Source organism: Mauremys reevesii, linkage group 5 (assembly GCF_016161935.1).
Source record: "Mauremys reevesii isolate NIE-2019 linkage group 5, ASM1616193v1, whole genome shotgun sequence".
Classification (NCBI taxonomy): domain Eukaryota; kingdom Metazoa; phylum Chordata; order Testudines; family Geoemydidae; genus Mauremys; species Mauremys reevesii.
Genome location: NC_052627.1, coordinates 47,801,675 through 47,820,432, shown reverse-complemented (window position 1 = coordinate 47,820,432; position 18,758 = coordinate 47,801,675).

Here is an 18,758-nt window from a genome sequence, read left to right as displayed (position 1 = left end):
TGGGGCTGGCTGGGGCAGGGGAGGGGGGGTGGGGCTGGCTGCGGGCAGGGTGGCAGGTACCAGGGCCATCCCTAGTTATTCTGGGGCCCTATGCAGCCCCCCTCCCGTGGGGGGGGTTGCCTCAGGCCTCTGGGTGGGGTGGGAGCGGGGGGCCCCCAAGCTTTTTAGGGGTGCGGGGCTGGCTTTGATGGCAGGGGGGAACCACCCCCCAGCACACTCTGTCAGCGTGGCTGGGGCCGGGTCTCTGCACTTCCCCCACTGGTGAGGGCAGGCCCGGCCCCGCTGCAGAGCTCAGGGGAGTGGGGGTGGGGCTGAGCAGGGGCAGGGGCCCTGGAGAAGAGTCAGAGCAGCAGGGAGCAGCCCTGGGCGGCCGGAGGAGAAATGACATCACTTCCCGGCCAGCCAGAACTGATTAAAGTCGCAGTGCCGGGTGAGCATCCCAGACATTTTGGGCACCACTTTTTGGCGCCCTCAAATCTTGGCGCCCTAGGCAGCCGCCTAGTTTGCCTAATGGTTGCACTGGCCCTGGGTGCAAAGCAATGGAAAATTCTCATCAGCAGGGCACAGTCCGTCCATGTGTTATGCTTCTGATGCAAAGCCAGTGTTTGGATAGACTTCCTCCCTCCTTCACATGCCACTTCACAATATCTCAGAGAAGATTCCTACAACATTTGTTCCACTAGCAAAAAAAAACCCACTTCTTTCTGAGTATCCCAATATTAAATACTTTCAAAGCTAAGGACAGAAATTGCAAAGCTTTGAAAGGTGTATGAGTTGCTTTTCCAACCCACACAATCAGAGGTTCCCAGAGATCAGGGGAAGCTTTGTACTGGCCTTTTGCCTCTTTACAGAATGCTCTCCACCTATTAAATCTCTGGCTCCCTGTGAGTGCAGCTCTTACAGGAGTCTTCAGATGGAACCTACCTACAGAGGGGGATTTTACAGTGCAGACTGATGAAGTGTCTAAAGGAATGTAGCTTTAGTCAGCATTTGTCCTGGTTTTTTCTGTGGATCTAGGGAGAGGGATGATACCGCAGTGAGCACTCATGGAGAAGCTTCCGAAAAGTTGAAGGAGGGGAAACAGTTGCTCTAGAAAGAGCATTTCTCTTGCATGCAGCACCACTGCCTTGCTTTGCAAGTTTTTGTCCTCTTGCTCAGGTAACCACTCATCCCTAATATCACTCATAAAAATATGGCCCATAGAAAACATACTACTGGGAAAGCAGACAAGCCTTATTTTGTGCTTCGAAGGTCAATATACTTTTGCTGTGGCTGGCTCACAGAGGGAAACACACATACACTCTGCAAGAACCCAATCACAGATTCAAGTTCCCCAGCCTAGGACCTTTCACCCAGAATACCTTACCTCCAGATGTCTGAGAAGCATCTTTGCTGGTTTTATCTATCAGGATCAGATTGCCCACCAAATGATACTCAGTGGGAAGGTTAGGCAGACCACTAGCAACTGATCATCACGGCTGTGAAAATAGGGAACTCAGCAGGTCTAGATAACAGCCGAACTGAGCAGATGAAAAATGTCAGCCTACCCTCATGGAAAGTGGCTTCTGATTATGTTCAATACCTATTTCATCCAGCTCAAGATACCAAAAATCTGACAACAAGCCAAAGTAATGGCCCCTTTGAACCATGAGACCCAAAACAGTTTTGACCTATATCGTTGCTATATGATATTTTAAAATTGTTTGAGCAATTACTGTTATGTTTGCCTTTATTGAACCACTTCTTATCAACGAACAGGCTGACTTTCACCTGGGTCTGTCATGCACTGGACAGCTTCTGAATTTGATACAACAGATCAAGGATGGATATGAAAAGGGACTGATTACAGCAGCAGTGTTTCTTGCTTTGTCATTCACCTACATCAGGCATTCTCAACCTTTTTCTTTCTGAGCTGCCCCCCCCAACATGCTATAAAAACTCCACTGCCCACCAGTGCCACATCAACTGTTCTTTTGAATATAAAATCCAGGGCCGGTGTTAGAAGGTAGCAAGCAGAGCAATTGCCCAGGGCCCCATGCCACAGGTTCCCCCACAAAGCTATGTTGCTCAAGCTTCAGCTTCAGCCCCAGGCAGCGGGTCTCAGGACCTGAGCTTCAGCTGTGCACATCAGGGCTCCGTCTTTCTGCTCTAGGCCCCAGCAAGTGTACCATTGGCTCTGCTTGGCAGACCCCCTGAAACCTACTCTTTCTTTAGAGCCCACATTGAGAAAACTAAAGCAATGATTAGCATACAAGACAACATTCTCAGCCAGCTGGTTACATCAAGAGTAGTAAATGAGTAATTACTCTGGGTTATTTTGCTTTGTGTTTTCTTTTAAATTGGAGCTGGCATGCAATGACCAGGATGGGACAATCATGACATATTGCACCTAGAGTGTGTCATTATTCAACCCAGCATTAAATGAGAGGGAAACAATAATTCAAAAAATATATCTCTAGAGAAAAACATGTCATTAAACTATGGAATAAAGATGGGGGAGGAAGGTAGGTGGGGCTATCAGGGTGCCTAGGTCCACATCATCCCTCCCTTTCGTCCGTGCATGTTCCTTCTGTATTTATTTGGATGGGACGTTGAAAAATGTACAGTGTAATGTTGTGGGATTGTTTTAAAGAAGTTTTGCAAAGTATTAGTTCCTGATAAATAAAGTTGCTACCTTTGCCCAGGTTTCTCAATATGATAAAAATTGGTTCAGAATGTTAATTATTGAATAATCAAATTGCCTTTAAACATAATTTCAGTTTTTTACTACAATATGGTATTCCTAATTTATAACAGGGCCACAGCACAGTTAAATTAACAATAACTCTGAAGGGGCTTATACAATCTTTTTATATTTTTTTTTTCCAGGATGAGACTCTGTTAGCACAAAAGAATTAAAAATGCATGTATGATACATAGCCAATAGGCAGAAATTCTTCCCATTGGCTTCTATTACTTCAATGTAAATGAGAAAATAGTTCTATTGTGTTCTGCAGTGATCCATGCCTCTCCCTTTTTACATCAATAAACTATGTCTCTAACTGTATTACCTTGTGTATGTATGCAAAAATGACCTTTTACAATTCGTGCTGCTGAATGCATGCTGAGGAAGGTAATATGGGGAAAGGTAAAAGAGCTGCAGACAGCTTTCTACTGTCCGGTGACTACTGGCAGAGTAATCAGTAAAACAAGGCTTGATGAAGCATGTTACTAGTTATTCAAAATATCTTATTGCTGCTTTTATTGCAGGTCAGCCTCCTCCCCTTCCCCAGCAATTAAAGTGAGATTGATGTTCAAATCACAGAACAATATTACCAAGGCAAAGCTTTCAAAGTGACTCTTAGCTTGGATGGGAGCACAGTCCTCGTCTCTGGCATGTCACGTATCTGCATATAACCTGTTCAAAACCCTCCTTGAAAGGAACTTAAAATCACATTGATTCATAGAAGAGAGGGCAACACAGGGGCACTCTGCTCTCAAAAAAGGCTTTAGAAGAAGTACTTTGAAACTGGTGAAATAATCTCCTGAATAAACCACCAGTAGGGAATACCCATAATCACTGAGGAAAACATGCTGTTCATTGTATCAATAAAAATACATTTGGCCTGAGGCAAAGCTGAGGGCAAACACATCCCAGATGGACTGGAGAGGCCTAAATACCTTCAAAGATGAAAATTTAATTAGAGGAAATGTCACCACAGGGAACAAAAGCGTTTCTTTAGTGGTATTTTTTATCGTTGTTTACTACTAGTGTGGTGCATTTTGAAGAGGTAGGACATTCTAAATTCAGTGGTGTGCTTAGAAACCAAAATAGAGATGAAAAGAAGGGATCCAGAAGGCCAGGAACCCACACTTGATAGATGATCAAAAGCAGTAAATGATCAAATATTGTTAGACAGCAATGTTTAATTGCATTGCCAATGTCAAAATAAAGGAGGCAGTTTGAAATAACAAAGAGGAAAAACTGAGTTGTATGACATAGTGTTCTCATGAGATTCCACAACTTGAGAGTAGGCTTGGGATTCCCAGATGTACTCAGGCCTATTAGTAAAGTGATATGTTCTGCCCAAATGCCTCACTGCCCCCCTCTGTTTTTTTTTTTTATGCCCCATCGTGTAATACTAATATTAACAATAGCACACGTCAGAAGTGAAAGTGCAGGGAAAATAATGCAGGAATTAGTCCAGTGCAATACCTTTAAATCAGAACATTCAAGCTTTAATAAGCACACTGTAAATTGTTTGGGACTGAGTCACAACTAGGATTTGTCAATCTTTATGGAAAGGTTATCAGAATACAGTATGTGGGTTCATTCATTTTTGAATTTTCTGCATTGTACCTCCAAAATGTGTGTGTGGGTTTGGGATTTCTATTTGAATCCTTACATCTCTCTTCCAGTGTGGACGAAAAAGCCCACATCTGCTATTTTCCTGCACGTTTAATGGTTCTCTGGTTGGTATATTTGGACAATAATTGTCCTTATCACAAGGAAATTGAAATTAATGATTTGCAAATATGATACCTATGAGATAACATTCATAATGTCAGAAGAATGCACTATCATAGAGATGCAAGCTAGATCCTGGAGTTCAAATGCAGGCAATGGGTATTTACCCTGTATAAGTAGTGCACAAAACTAAGAGCCATGAGATTTGTTAAAAGAACCCATTGGCCAGGTGTAAAATTAAGAAAGAATCACACAACAGATTATCTGTATTGCCAGTTAATTTTGAAGTGATATTCAGGTTTTAGATTTTATATTTGGAAGATTTAGATAAGAGATCAATTTCCTGATTTTAGCTATATTTTCTTTTGTGCTACCCAGATAGTAAAAGTTTGTAAAGTGCAGTGAGGTGCTAAATCTCCTTTTTTTTCCTGCAATTGTCATACATGTCCCTGTTCTGGCTCAGCTAAGGATTTATTCATTTCACTCTGATCCAAAGCCCATTAAAGTGAAAAAGAGTCTTTTTCATTGACTTCAATGGCCTTTGGAGCAGGACTCTTGGGCACATTAGTTGCTTATTAAGTGTACTACATAACATTTGTCCTAAGTTCAACTGATTGATTTCTTTGTCCCTTGGTACTATTATTATTTCCTATTACCCACATGTTGATATCCTGGCCCAAGTAATCTTCTTGGATTTCTCCAGGATTGGGGGAAGTTTGCTTTTGTTAGCAGTCAGCAATGTCTATGTGTTCCATGTCTTTCTTTCCTACACTGATATATTAGTCATTGTCATTGTTGTCTTCTTTTTAGAACATGCATTTGTGCATTTCAACAGAACATTTAATCAAGTGTGGGGACATCTGTTATATGAATGCTGCAGGGGTTGCCCAGAAGAAAGCTCTAAACATATTACTGCTTGAAACCTAGGACCTGTTGGGATTCCAATAGAGAAAGGGTTCAACCACATTCTGATTAGGCACAATGCCATATTAGCAGTTATTCATGAATCTTAGCAGCCAAGTATGAGGAAGTAAGAGTTTCCTTGTCATACTTTCCCTGTTACAGCTGGTTATCTGGAATATTGATTCTCTAAACAACATGAACGTACCATAGGTTAAACAAAATCTCTTTTATGTTCAGCTTCCTACTCTACCAGTTTAAAGTTCCACAGTTGATCAGATTCACAATTCAAAGGTATTCAAATATAGTAATCTAATCATGTGTCTAATTAGAAATGAATAGGGGAAAACTATGGCATGCTTTACAATGCTGTGCTGAGACTATACCATCCCTGCTATGGGTTTCCTGCTGACACAATCACAGACTTCCCTTAAAGTTAAACATGTCCAAAGGGCTTATTTGTACACAACTAACTATGGGCATCCATAAAATAAAGGTGCTGATGCCAAAAATCCCAGGTGGGAATATCCAATCATCTGTTTAAAGAAATATATCATTGCTTAACTAGCACTGAGCTAGGTTAAAAATGGATTAAATCATACAGAATTATGGAGAGGAAAGGCACTTTAATGAAGCATTCACCACTATTTTATTGCCTTTACCACAGTGACCAATTCTGAACCAAATATGATTCTCAGTAAGTAATGCTAATTAATAAAAGGGCAGATGTCCACTAAGGGTATGTCTACACTGCAATAAAAGACACAGGGCTGGCCCAGATCAACTGACCCAGGCTCACAGGGCTCAGTCAGTGGGGCTATAAAATTGCAGAGCAAACATTCAGGCTTGGGCTGGAGTCTGGGCTCTGAGACCACAGGAGGAGGACTGTCCAAGAACCCGTCTCCCGACTGAGCCTGAACATCTCTACTGCAATTTTACAGCCCTGCAGCCCAAGCCCTGAAAGTGTGAATCAGATGACCCATGCCAGGTACCACTGTGCTGCAGGTCTTTTATCACAGCATAGATGTGCCCTAACTTGACAACAGTAGGACTAACAGCTGATTAGACTTCAAGTGTCTGAGGGTCAGACAAGCCTAGATGGACTTAGTTAAGAATAAATTTTTGACGATGAGATCATGAAGCTGCAGTTCTAACTCCACAATAGGCCACATCAACAGAGAACTGATACAGGAGTAGGACAGCAGTAGGAAAAAATAGGGTACTATAATTTTTATTAATTATTATTTTATGCACCCCAAAATGTTATAGGTTGCTTCCTAAGTAACAAGAATAAGAAAAGAGGCCTCAGAATAAAATAAGCATTAATTAAAAGTAGCAGGGAGATGTCCTTATAAGAAACTGGAAGGGATGAAGAAGAGTGAAAAAGGCAATATGAAAAGACAACAGAAAAATACATTCTCTACATATTCTTGGCATGTAGCTACATAGGGGACACACAATCAACCTTCACAACATTCTTGAGACATATGCACTTTATTGGCCAGGTTGTGATACTCTCGTACCTTACTCAATAAGTAGACAAGTTGACTTCAATGGGACAACACTCAAACTTCATTGCACCATGACCCCCTTCTGACAACAAACCCTTACGCAACCCTAGGAGCGGGACCGAAGACTGAGCCTGACCAACCCCCACTGCCCTGGGCAGGGGGTCCAAAGCTGAAGCCCAAGGTCTTCTTCCCTGGGCACGGGGCATGTAACCTTAGCCCTGGGTGGTGGGGCTTAGGCTTGAGTTTCATACATGCTGTGGCCCAGGACCAACACCAGCCTTAGCAACCCCGTTAAAATGGGGTCACAACTAACTCTGGTGTCCTGACCCACAGTTTGAGAACCCCTGGTGTAAAATATTATTCAACATGAGCAAAGGTATTACAATCTGAATAGTGTTATTTCCCAAGTTATGAGAAAATTGAGAAAAGTTAAAGGCTATGGGAGTAATCAAACCCCACCAAAATCACCTGAAGGATTCTCATTGCCTTCACGGGGGTTGCAGTAGGACCCAGATTATGATAGTCTTACTCACACTGAACAGTGAAACTTACTTCAAGGAATCAGTGTCAAAGGAGGAATGAAAATGTACAAGTTCCTGCTTGTGAGTCCTGTGTTTAATCCACTAGATCTTGGTGCCTCTCTTACAAAAGAATACTAGCCCAGACACAATTTTTCCCCTACATCCCCATCTTCTTCATAATCACTAATAAGGGCAACTATAATATCACCAGAAAGATTTAATTTAGTATTTTTATCTTGTACTTTTATTTTTCCAAGATACATCCTCAGCATTACAAGGCTTAATTTATCGTCTGTACCAGTTTTACCAGCTTCTAGTACATTCACAGCAAAAATATATATCTACAGTGACAGCTGGTTAGTGATCTATTCTTTCAGCTCATCTAGATTTTCATCTGAAAAGGTGATTGGAGCAGAAGCTTCCTGTCATTAGATGATGCCAGGGAACAGAAATCTGCATGTCTCTAGTAGAAAGATTTTGTTAGATCTAGTTGAATGTCAAGAGAAGATTATTCCAAGAGTTTAACTAATCTTGCAAGCAAAATAAAATTATGCAAATCAAGAAAAAAAATACAGTATGTTCTTGCTTGATCAGGAGCTAGGCATCTGTCTCTGTGGCTAGTTCATTTAAGGTACAGTAACAGGCCTCATATGTGCTGAAGCAAAGTGTGTAATAGTTTCACTAGCTTACTGTTTTTTTTAAAAAGCAATGAAACACATCTTTTTGTATACAAATAGATCATATGTATTGGAGCAGTAAAGTGTCATAAAATCTGTTAAACTGATGGTTAAAATTATAAATATTCAGTATTGGATATGTTTGGGTCCCCCCAAATATAACACATGGACTAAATATTAATATTCAAATTAAAACATATAGTAAAAACCAGGATTCTTTTAAAAAGGAGAGACAAAGAGACTGCCAATGCAAATTAGCACACCAATAACATTATTCCCAGGAATATTCCTGGGATGAGTCTATTGCTTATTCCAAGTGGCATGATAGGCTGTGCTTACTTTTACTTCATTTCAACAGTAATGGGGCTTAGAAAGGATGGCTTGTTTGGGAACTGAGGATTTCTCTGTACATTAGTAGAAGAAGGCCACATTAAACTGGGGATTTCTAAGAAGCCTGAGGGAATCAGGTGCCCAAATTCCATTTTATTTTGATGGGAGTTTACTGGCTAACTCCCTTAGTCCTCTAGGTAATTCCACCCTAAGCATATCTGGCATGTAAGTATGAGAGCTTTCGCCATTTGAATAATAGAAGAAAAGAAGAACTGTTTGGAAATATTCCCCTTCTTTTTGCCATTTCAGGTATGTTACTTTCCCCTTAACTTGTGTTTCTTATATGCAGGTCATCCAAGTTTTAACACTGTTTTTTTTCTGGTTTTTTTTTTTTGGTTGGCAGGTTTCTATATTCTGTAGCATATTTTGCAGCCCCTATGAGTTGGGAAATCAGTTTACTTCCTTTTATACTGTTCTCAGTCTCAGCAGGTAATCTGAGCAGAGAGACTGCAAACTCCCAGAGGAGAGTTAATGCAACTATTCTACTTTTATGTCTAGAGAGTAAGTATGGTGTCATGGCTAACTCACAGGACTGGGAATCAGGGTCTGGATGCAATTTCTCTGTGTCTTCTGTATGTCTCTCACTTAACCCATCTGCAGAAAAGACATAATGATACTTCACTACCTCAGATGTATCATGAAGATTAATTAGTGTTTGCAAAGCATTTTGAGATCCTCCTGTGGAAAGTACTACCATATTGCAAATTATTATTACTAGTATTATATATCAAATAAACATGCCTTGCCATGGACGTAAGCAGAATGTAGCCTATAATTTGATACTAATGAACACCTAGCAGACACGGCTAGGTAATTTCCCTTTAGATTGAATAAATCATGTAAGTTCACAATCAAAACCACCCTCGGAAGAAAGTCTTTAAAATTAAGATTTATTGGAGCAAATAGTGTGTAAAGTCAAACTACCAACTGAGGAGACACATTATTTGTCAGGAGGTGTGATACGGAGTGTTACTTGTCCTATCATCTTGGGCTCTAGTAACTGGAGGCTATTATAAGAAAGAACACAAAATTAACTGGAAGTGATTGTTCAAAAGATGCATCTCCAGCTTGTGTAATCTTCCACTGACAATACTGTGCTTCACACTGCCAAACAAAGCCAAAAGAAATATTATTAATGATACACAGAGAAAAAAAATAATTGAAACATATAATAAAGAAAATGCCTGTATGAATATAACTAGTTATACATGATACTTCTGGGAGAACATATTTGGAAAACGATAGTCTTACATGTGATAATCAAGAGCATTAACTGATCACAAATTAGTTATCAAAAATTAAATACTTGCTAATTCTTTTTTTTTTTTTAATTACTGAGGGTGGCTAAGAAGAGATCATGAAGAAAACCTTTGGGAAAACCTTTACAAAAGCAATTTATTCAGTGTATTATTGTAGATTTTCCAAGTGGCATGCATAATATCCTGTCTGAGGTGTGAGATATCTACAAACAGCAAGCTGAACTCAATTTGCTACACTTTTCCTCACTAATATAAATATTTCCATTACCATCTTCACAAAAAAGTTGCTACTGAAGCCACTGTACCTTTTTTTGTAAGGAGTACTGGATAGTAACACTGGCCTGATTGAAGTGTGACAATAATACTCTTGGTTATCCACAAATGGTACTTCCTATTTAGCACTGCTTGAAACCCCTCCTAGAAACATACACTCAGTGCTCTCCTGTAGGAAAAGAAAATTTTAAAAAGCATGGCTTACCAATTTGGTGATTCTCACCTTTGCAAGTGAAGGTCAATAATCTATTTGTGGTTTGTATTATAATCAGAGGGTGAAGTCTCTCTGAATAATAGATTTGTTTAAAATGTTTGTGTTGATTTAAAAAAAAATAAAAAGTCCTTTTTCCAAAACCACAATTTTTTATTAAAATGGGTAACATTGTTTATTTACTTTTGAGGAAAATGCAGTGCCTGCTTAATACTCATTTTAAATTAAAAACATTACCAAAACGATCACTGAAATTTTGGAAAACAAATATAGAAAAAGGTTGAAAAAAGGAAATGAAAATTGGATCTATTTTGAACAAAGCAAAATAAAAAACAACTTCAAAATGCAAACAAAAAGAGGCTTTCATCTTTTGCTCAGCTACACTGCATGAGTTTGTCACAATTACAGTACTTTTTGTTGGTTTTAATCAAATTATTAATCATATTTTAAATGTGGGACAGAAGATATATGCCTATGTCCCTAATTTCAAAGCTGTATTTCCTAATTCACAGGGCGGTGGGAGGGGGAATCTGCTCTATGAAAAAAAATACAATCTATACTCAAAACAGTCGGGCAAACTTTCTTGAGCTGAAGAATACCCTCATTAAAACACAATTGCACAGCTATCACTGATAGCTCTATTTCACTTTTCTGGGAGAATCAGTTTGGAGCCTGAGAAAAAGGGTTGATAAAGCCCAGAAAAAGGAGGTGAGTGAGGGTTCACTTTGACTAGCTCATTCTCAAACATGGACACACAAGCCTTGTCTTGACTTGGATTCTGAATTTGTTAGCTAACATATGTTGGGCTCTCTAGGTACTCCCCAAGGGTTTACCTTGATATGCTAACACTTCGAGAAACTGCAAACTGTCTTCTCTACACTAAGATTTTGCAATGTGGCAGTTGCTAAGGGATCACTAACAAGCAGTAAATAAATATATTTTTCCCCCAAGTCACATTGCCTTGTCCATGCTGGTGTATTTAACATGTTAGCGAACACATTCAAAATTCTAATCTAGACAATACCACAGACTTGGACTAACTTTTCAAAAGATGGGCTGCTGGATTGCTGACAAGGAAGGTCAGACCTGGGAGTTTGCCCTCTAGAAAAGATTCGGGGTAATATTTTTATTATTTCGTCATTTAAGATGTAATAGACTTTTCTAGACAATGTTTAAATCTGGATATGTTAAAGCAAGTACTATTTTGCTTTAGATTATGTTTTCTCTACTTGTCTTATAAAACAAAATTTGTTCAGACTTCAGCTGTTTGAGTGGGAAGTTCATGTAGTTCTATCGTTCTACACACACACACACACAGAGATAACATTTAAAAGGGGGCCAATAAAGAAAAGAGTTCTGAAGTCCCTTGTTTCAGTCTAAAAGCACAGATGGAAAAGTCCTCTGTCAATAAAGAGTGTTGCAAAAGGCCAAAGGTGAGTAACACACAAAAAAAGGAGTCTCTGAGTTACCTAATATAGAGAGAGGTGGTCCTGGTGGGTAACCATAATCAATAATAGTAATGGATAAAGTTCAGGTGGTGGTATACATAGACACAAACATAAAATGGGGCACAGTATTGGCTACACAAAAAATAAAGTGAAAATACCATGTGCCAACTGGTTAATGTAAAGATCGATTCATCTTGCACAGCAGCCCTGTAGTTAAAATAAAATGCTGCAGTAGTTTGTATCCAGAATCCAGTGGCTGCCCATCTTACTGCCTCAAACTCAGCTACTGGATATGAATAAACACATGAGGACTTAGAGAGCATGCGGGTAGTCGTAACTGCATCTTGGATGCTGTAATGAGAGAATGAAATTCTGTGAGGCAGACATTGTACTGTCACTGCCTCTTTCACAAAAAAGGGAGCACACTGACCTAAGTTGTCATGAGAGAAAGAGTCTCTTCTTCTTTATCATTTTCCTCTGCAGCAGTTGTGAGGAGTAAAAAATGGTACTCTCTCTCTCTCCCCTCCCCCCATCCTCTGAATCTCCCCCTGATTCCACATGCTGTGTGAAGCATGACCTACCTGGGTGAGGATAGGATGAAAAAGCCTATTTGTGATGACTTGGCTGTTTGCAGTCCACCCCAGCAGGGAAAAAATGTTTACTCTTCACATCTACTGAAGCAGAGAGAGGACCATTTACTGGCTGAATAATCTTATAGTGGCTCCAATTTGGAACAGAGGTGCATAGCTTATGACTAAAGCTGGGTGTAATTTTTTGACAGAACAGTTTCCTGGTGTAAAATGCTGTTTTGCCAGTATTGAAATATTTCATGGGATTGTATTGATTTCGAATACATTTTCAATGGAAAAAACTCTAAATGATTTGAAATTGAAATGTATTTCATTTTCACTTTCTTGGTTCATTTGGGCTCATTTATAATATTATGATATTTTGACATTATCAAAATGAAATATTTTGATATTATTGAAACAAAATGCCCTGATAAGGTCACTCTAGAAAAACAAGTTGATTTGGAAACATTAATTTCCATTACGTTAAAAATTAAATTTAGAAATGTCCAAATTTCATGGAACATTTTGTTTTCCTATGAGCTCTACTTATGTATGATAAAATATAGGCATAGAAAAACATATATATTTGTAATTATTTTGTGTAATTGGCAATATGACAAAACTGACCCTAATTCTTGTTCGAATGCTCCTCTCTTGTTCCATTGTCAAAGATGATTAAACTCAACCAACAAAAATTCAAGAAGAATAATGCAACTTCTACATTTTCCTTGCAGTGCATAATTCTCAAGAGCAAGGTGTAAGCTATTAGACAACCTGTTTAATAGAATTTCATAATCACTTGAACATTGTTGTGTATTTGGTTGTCATGGGTTTTGTTACTATGGCAACTGAGTTAGACTATTAAGGGATAGCTCAGCCGGTTTCAACCGGCTGAGGGAGCTCTCTGTCTCTGTAAATAAAATGGAGGTTTTGGTTAGCTGTCTGCTCTCTGGCCTCAAGTGATTGCTTCCTACACCGGCTGCCCCAAGGATACAACACTGGCGACGAGGATGGGATCCTGGTGCTGCTCCAGTAACAGAAGGAAGTAGAAGTCAAGGTAAAGACCAAACAAAGAAAAAAAGCTGCTTGTTGCACTGACTGTGAAAGTGAAACTAAAAATCATGGCTACTCTGACCAGGCCCCTGGAGCCTTTTGATGAGAATACAGAGCAGTGGCATGTGTATACTGAGCGTTTTGAGCTTTTTGGTATTGCAAATGACATTACAGAAGCGAAGAAGGTGCCAATATTCTTAACTGTTGTAGGGGCTAAACCTACTCTCTGCTACGCAGCTTACTACACCCTGTTAAGCCTGAGACTAAATCTTACAGTGACATTGTGGAAATCCTGGGGTCTCATTTCTCCCCAAAACCACTGGTAATTGCTGAAAGATATAGGTTCCACAAAAGAGACCAAAAGGAAGATGAAACAGTTGTACAATTTGTAGCCATTTTAAAAAAGCTAGCAGAACACTGTGAATTTAAAGAGATGTTAAATGATGCCCTGCGTGACAGGTTAGTGTGTGGCCTCTGCAGTGAAGCTATACGGAAGCGCCTACTGACAGAGGCTCAGCTTACATTACAGAAGGCTGTTGATATTGCTGTCTCCATGGAACTGGCTACAAGGGAGGCACAATACATCGGTGCATCCCCTAGGGTGCAAAAAGTGTCACAAGAACTGACCCACTAAACGGTGCAGAGTGAAGAATGTTACCACTGTGGTAAGATGGGTCACCAGGCATCAGAATGCTGGTGTAAGGACCTGGTGTGTCGACACTGTGGCAAAAAGGGACACATTCAGTATGCCTGTAAACAAAAGAAAAAGAGGCCTGTGGTCTGGCCGACAAAAAGAGGAACCTTGCATACCCTAGAACAGACCCAGGATGATCAAGGTGACACCTCCTCACAAGAGGAAGTGCCACTGCATGTTTTGTCTTTGGCAGCAGGCTCACATGAACACTGGGTAACCCCCTTATTGGAGGGCAAACCTATACGCATGGAACTAGACACCGGTGCAGCTGTCTCGCTGGTTCCGGAGACTGTGTATAAGGAAAAGCTACAGCATCTTCCGCTTAAGGCAACAAAAACTGTTCTGAAGATGTATACAGGTGAAGCTGTGCCCATGTTGGGCACTATTGATGTTAAGGTGGAGCTCAATGGACAGGCGGCTAAATTGCCACTGTTTGTGGTGAGAGGTGACTACCCAGCCTTAATGGGTAGGTCTTGGCTTGGGAAGATTCAGCTGAACTGGGCAGAAGTGCACCGGATGACTAAAGAAGAAACCAGTCTAACCCCTATACTAAGGAAACATGCTGCTGTTTTTGGAGATGATTTGGGAAGTATGAAGGGAATCACTGTGACATTGAACATTAAACCTGGCAGTCCACCAAAATATCTGAAAGCCCGAACTGTGCCATATGCCATCAGGCCAAAAGTTGAAGCAGACCTGGAGCGCCTGGTCACCAATGGAGTCCTAATACCAGTTACCCATAGCTCATGGGCCACTCCTATCATTCCAATAGTGAAGAAAGATGGCTTTCTCCGGATTTGCGGTGATTTTAAAGTCACCGTCAACCCAGTGTTGTGTGCAGAGCAATACCCGCTTCCCCGCATCGATGACCTCTTCGCAGGCCTGGCTGGGGGACAAAAGTTCAGTAAGATTGATCTGAGTCAAGCATATTTACAGATGCACGTCGATGAAAAGTCCCAAGAGCTGTTGACTATTGTGACTCATAAGGGGCTTTATCGGTACTGTCGCCTACCCTTCGGAATCACATCGGCTCCCGCCCTGTTCCAGAGGGCTATGGACCAGATCTTGTGTGGCTTGTCAGGAGTTCAGTGCTATCTGAATGATATCCTGGTCACTGGAAGAAATGAAGAGGATCACTTAAAGAATTTAGAGGCTACCCTACAAAGACTGGAAGAGTATGGCCTACGAGTTCGCAAAGACAAGTGTGAATTCTTCAAGCCCTCTGTTGAATATTTGGGACACATCATCGATTCTGCAGGTCTTCATAAGGCCCCTGCAAAAGTTAAAGCTATTGTGGAGGCTCCCCCACCTCGAAATGTAAGCCAGCTACGCTCATTTCTAGGACTACTGAACTATTATGGAAAGTTCATCTCACAGTTAGCCACACTGCTAAAACCACTTCATGAGCTCCTTGGGCAGAACAAGGCCTGGAAGTGGACTGAAGCCTGTGATGTTGCATTTAACAAAGCTAAGGATGCATTGTTAAATTCTGAAGTTCTAACACACTTTGATCCATCCTTACCCCTGCAATTGGCCTGCGATGCTTCCCCTTATGGAGTGGGAGCGGTCGTGTCACACATTATGCCTTCGGGAGAAGAAAGACCTATTGCTTTTGCTTCACGCACTCTAAGCAAAGCAGAAACTAACTCGCCCAAATCGAACATGAGGCATTAGGAATTGTTTTTGGAATTAGGAAGTTTCATCAGTACCTGTTTGGGCGAAAGTTTACTCTTCTTACAGACCATCGACCTCTGACATCAATTTTTGGACCCTACACAGGCATTCCCCCATTAGCTGCTAGTCGTATGCAACGTTGGGCATTGATACTTTCTGCACACACATATGAAATCAAATATCGGAAATCCACTCTGCACGGCAATGCAGATGGCTTCTCAAGGTTGCCTTTACCGGTCAAACATCAAGATAGTGCCCAAAAGGAAATCTTCTACTTTGAACAGGTAGAGAATACACCCATCACTGCTGCTCAGATAAAGAAGGCAACCCGCGTTGACCCAGTATTATCCCAAGTTATGGACCTGGTGATGCATGGAAAATCTCGACAAACCTCTCCGGTCTCACCCGACCTTGTTCCCTACATGTCCAGGCGGACGGAGTTATCGGTCCAATCTGGTTGTTTGTTGTGGGGGAGGCGTGTCATTATTCCACCACCCCTGAGATCACAGATGTTAGAACAGCTACATTCCGGTCACTGTGGAATAGTGCATGAAGGAAATTGCACGAAGCTATTTTTGGTGGCCTAGATTGGACAGTGCTATTGAAGAGAAGGCAAAAGCTTGTATGTCATGTCAGGGTGTAAGAAATGCACCCCAGTGGGCACCCCTACACCCATGGGACTGGCCTGAAAACCCGTGGCAACGTATTCACGTTGACTTTGCTGGCCCCTTGAAGGAAGCATGTTCTTGGTGGCAGTAGATGCCCATTCTAAATGGCCAGAAGTCTCTATAATGCAGTCCACTACTGCAGAGAGTACTATCCAAAAACTACGAGGACTCTTTAGTCGTTTTGGTCTGCCAGAACAACTTGTGAGCGACAACGGACCGCAGTTCATCTCTCAGGAGTTTCAAAATTTTATGAAGGCAAATGGGATACACTACATCACGTCAGCACCATATCATCCGTCCACCAACGGATTAGCTGAAAGATTTGTGCAGACAATGAAAAACGCTTTGAAATCAGCAAAGGGACAACACTTCATTCAAAAGCGTCTGGATACCTTCTTACTTTCCTATAGAAACACACCTCATGCTACGACCCAGGCTTCCCCAGCCTTTCTAATGATGGGACGACAGCTGCGCACTTGCTTTGATCTGCTGAAACCTTCTGAACCCAGACAAACTGTGCAACATCAGCAGCAATATCAAGTCATCAGACGGGCACCGAGAGCAAAAGACCGAACCTTTAGCCCAGGGCAGCCAGTTTTGGCTCGGAATTATACTTCCAGAGCTAAATGGGTCCCGGCCACAGTCATCACTCAAACAGGACCTGTTTCCTATACAGTCCAGACTGCAGAGAATCTTACCTGGCGGCGACATGTAGATCAGCTGTTGCCAGGTCATGCCAGTCTTCAGGACCCATCTGCAGTTGAGGGGTCTGACTTCACCCCTCCTGGTGAGACACCGAATCATGAGTCACCTGTTCCTGACTGTTCTCCTCCATTACTGCCGGCAGCTGAGATACCCCTTTGCCCAGCACGAGCTGATACCACCTCCTCACCTATTCGTGCTGCGGACCCTGAGCCCCTAGTACTTTCGGGTGCAACAACACCAGACGTTCGCCGTAATCCACCTAGAGACAGAAGGCCTCCTCATCGGCTGGATCTTTAGTTAGGGCGAAGCCACCGTTATGGGGCAAAATAATCCCCAGGGTTTAGCCGGGAATGGAGGCAGTCTACCCTCCTTCTCTAGTTTAGTGTGTGTTTTATTTAGGGGATGTTCTTATTAGGGGGGGAGGAATATGTTGTGTATTTGGTTGTCATGGGTTTTGTTACTATGGCAACTGAGTTAGACTATTAAGGGATAGCTCAGCCGGTTTCAACCGGCTGAGTGAGCTCTCTGTCTCTGTAAATAAAATGGAGGTTTTGGTTAGCTGTCTGCTCTCTGGCCTCAAGTGATTGCTTCCTACACCGGCTGCCCCAAGGATACAACAAACATATAGTTTCAACATTTAGAGATGGAATAGAACCTTTATCCTATTGGCACCTTTTGTATGCCAGGAGTAGATTCACTCTGCTGCTGTCTTTTGGTTTTAGAGAAGAAAAACTTACAACAATTATGTTGTCTTTAGGATGCTTACTTGCCATTAGTACAGATAGACATGACTCTTGGGCCTCTTTCTTTCCTTCTAGCATTGCTTTCATGTTCTTTCATCTTTATTGCCTTTTGCCCTCTTTTACCCCTCCTTCTAATAAGTTTCCTCTGAGGCCTGGTCTACACTACGATTTTAGGTTGAATTTAGCTGTGTTACCTCGATTTAAGCCTGGACCCATCCACACGACGAAGCCCTTTTTTTCAAGCTAAAGGGCTCTTTAAATTGATTTCTTTACTCCACCTCCAATGAGGGGATTAGCGCTGAAATCGGCCTTGCCTGTTCAAATTTGGGGTAGTGTGGATGCAATTCAACGGTATTGGCCTCCGGGAGCTATCCCAGAGTGCTCCATTGTGACCGCTCTGGAGAGTGCTCTTAACTCAGATGCACTGGCCAGGTAGACAGGAAAAGGCCCGCAAACTTTTGAATCTCATTTTCTGTTTGGCCCGGGTGGCGAGGTGCAGGTGAGTGCAGATCTCATCAGCAGAGGTGACCATGATGGAGTCCCAGGATCGCAAAAGAGCTCCACCATGGACCGAACAGGAGGTATGGGATCTGATCACTGTATGGGAAGATGAATCCGTGCTAGCTGAACTCCATTCCAGTAAACGAAATGCCAAAACATTAGAAAAAGTCTCCAAGGGCATGAAGGACAGAGGCCATAACAGGGACACACAGCAGTGCCAAGTGAAAATTAAGGAGCTAAGGCAAGCCTACCAAAAAACCAGAGAGGCAAATGGCCGCTCCGGATCAGAGCCCCAAACATGTCGCTTCTATGATGCACTGCATGCCATGCTAGCGGGTGCAGCCACCAGTACCCCAACCCTGTGCTTTGACTCCGTCAATGGAGAATCACGCAACACAGAAGCGGGTTTTGGGGATGAGGAAGATGATGATGAAGAGACTGAAGATAGCTCACAGCAAGAAAGTGGAGAAACCGGTTTCCCCAACAGCCAAGATATGTTTTTCACCCTGGA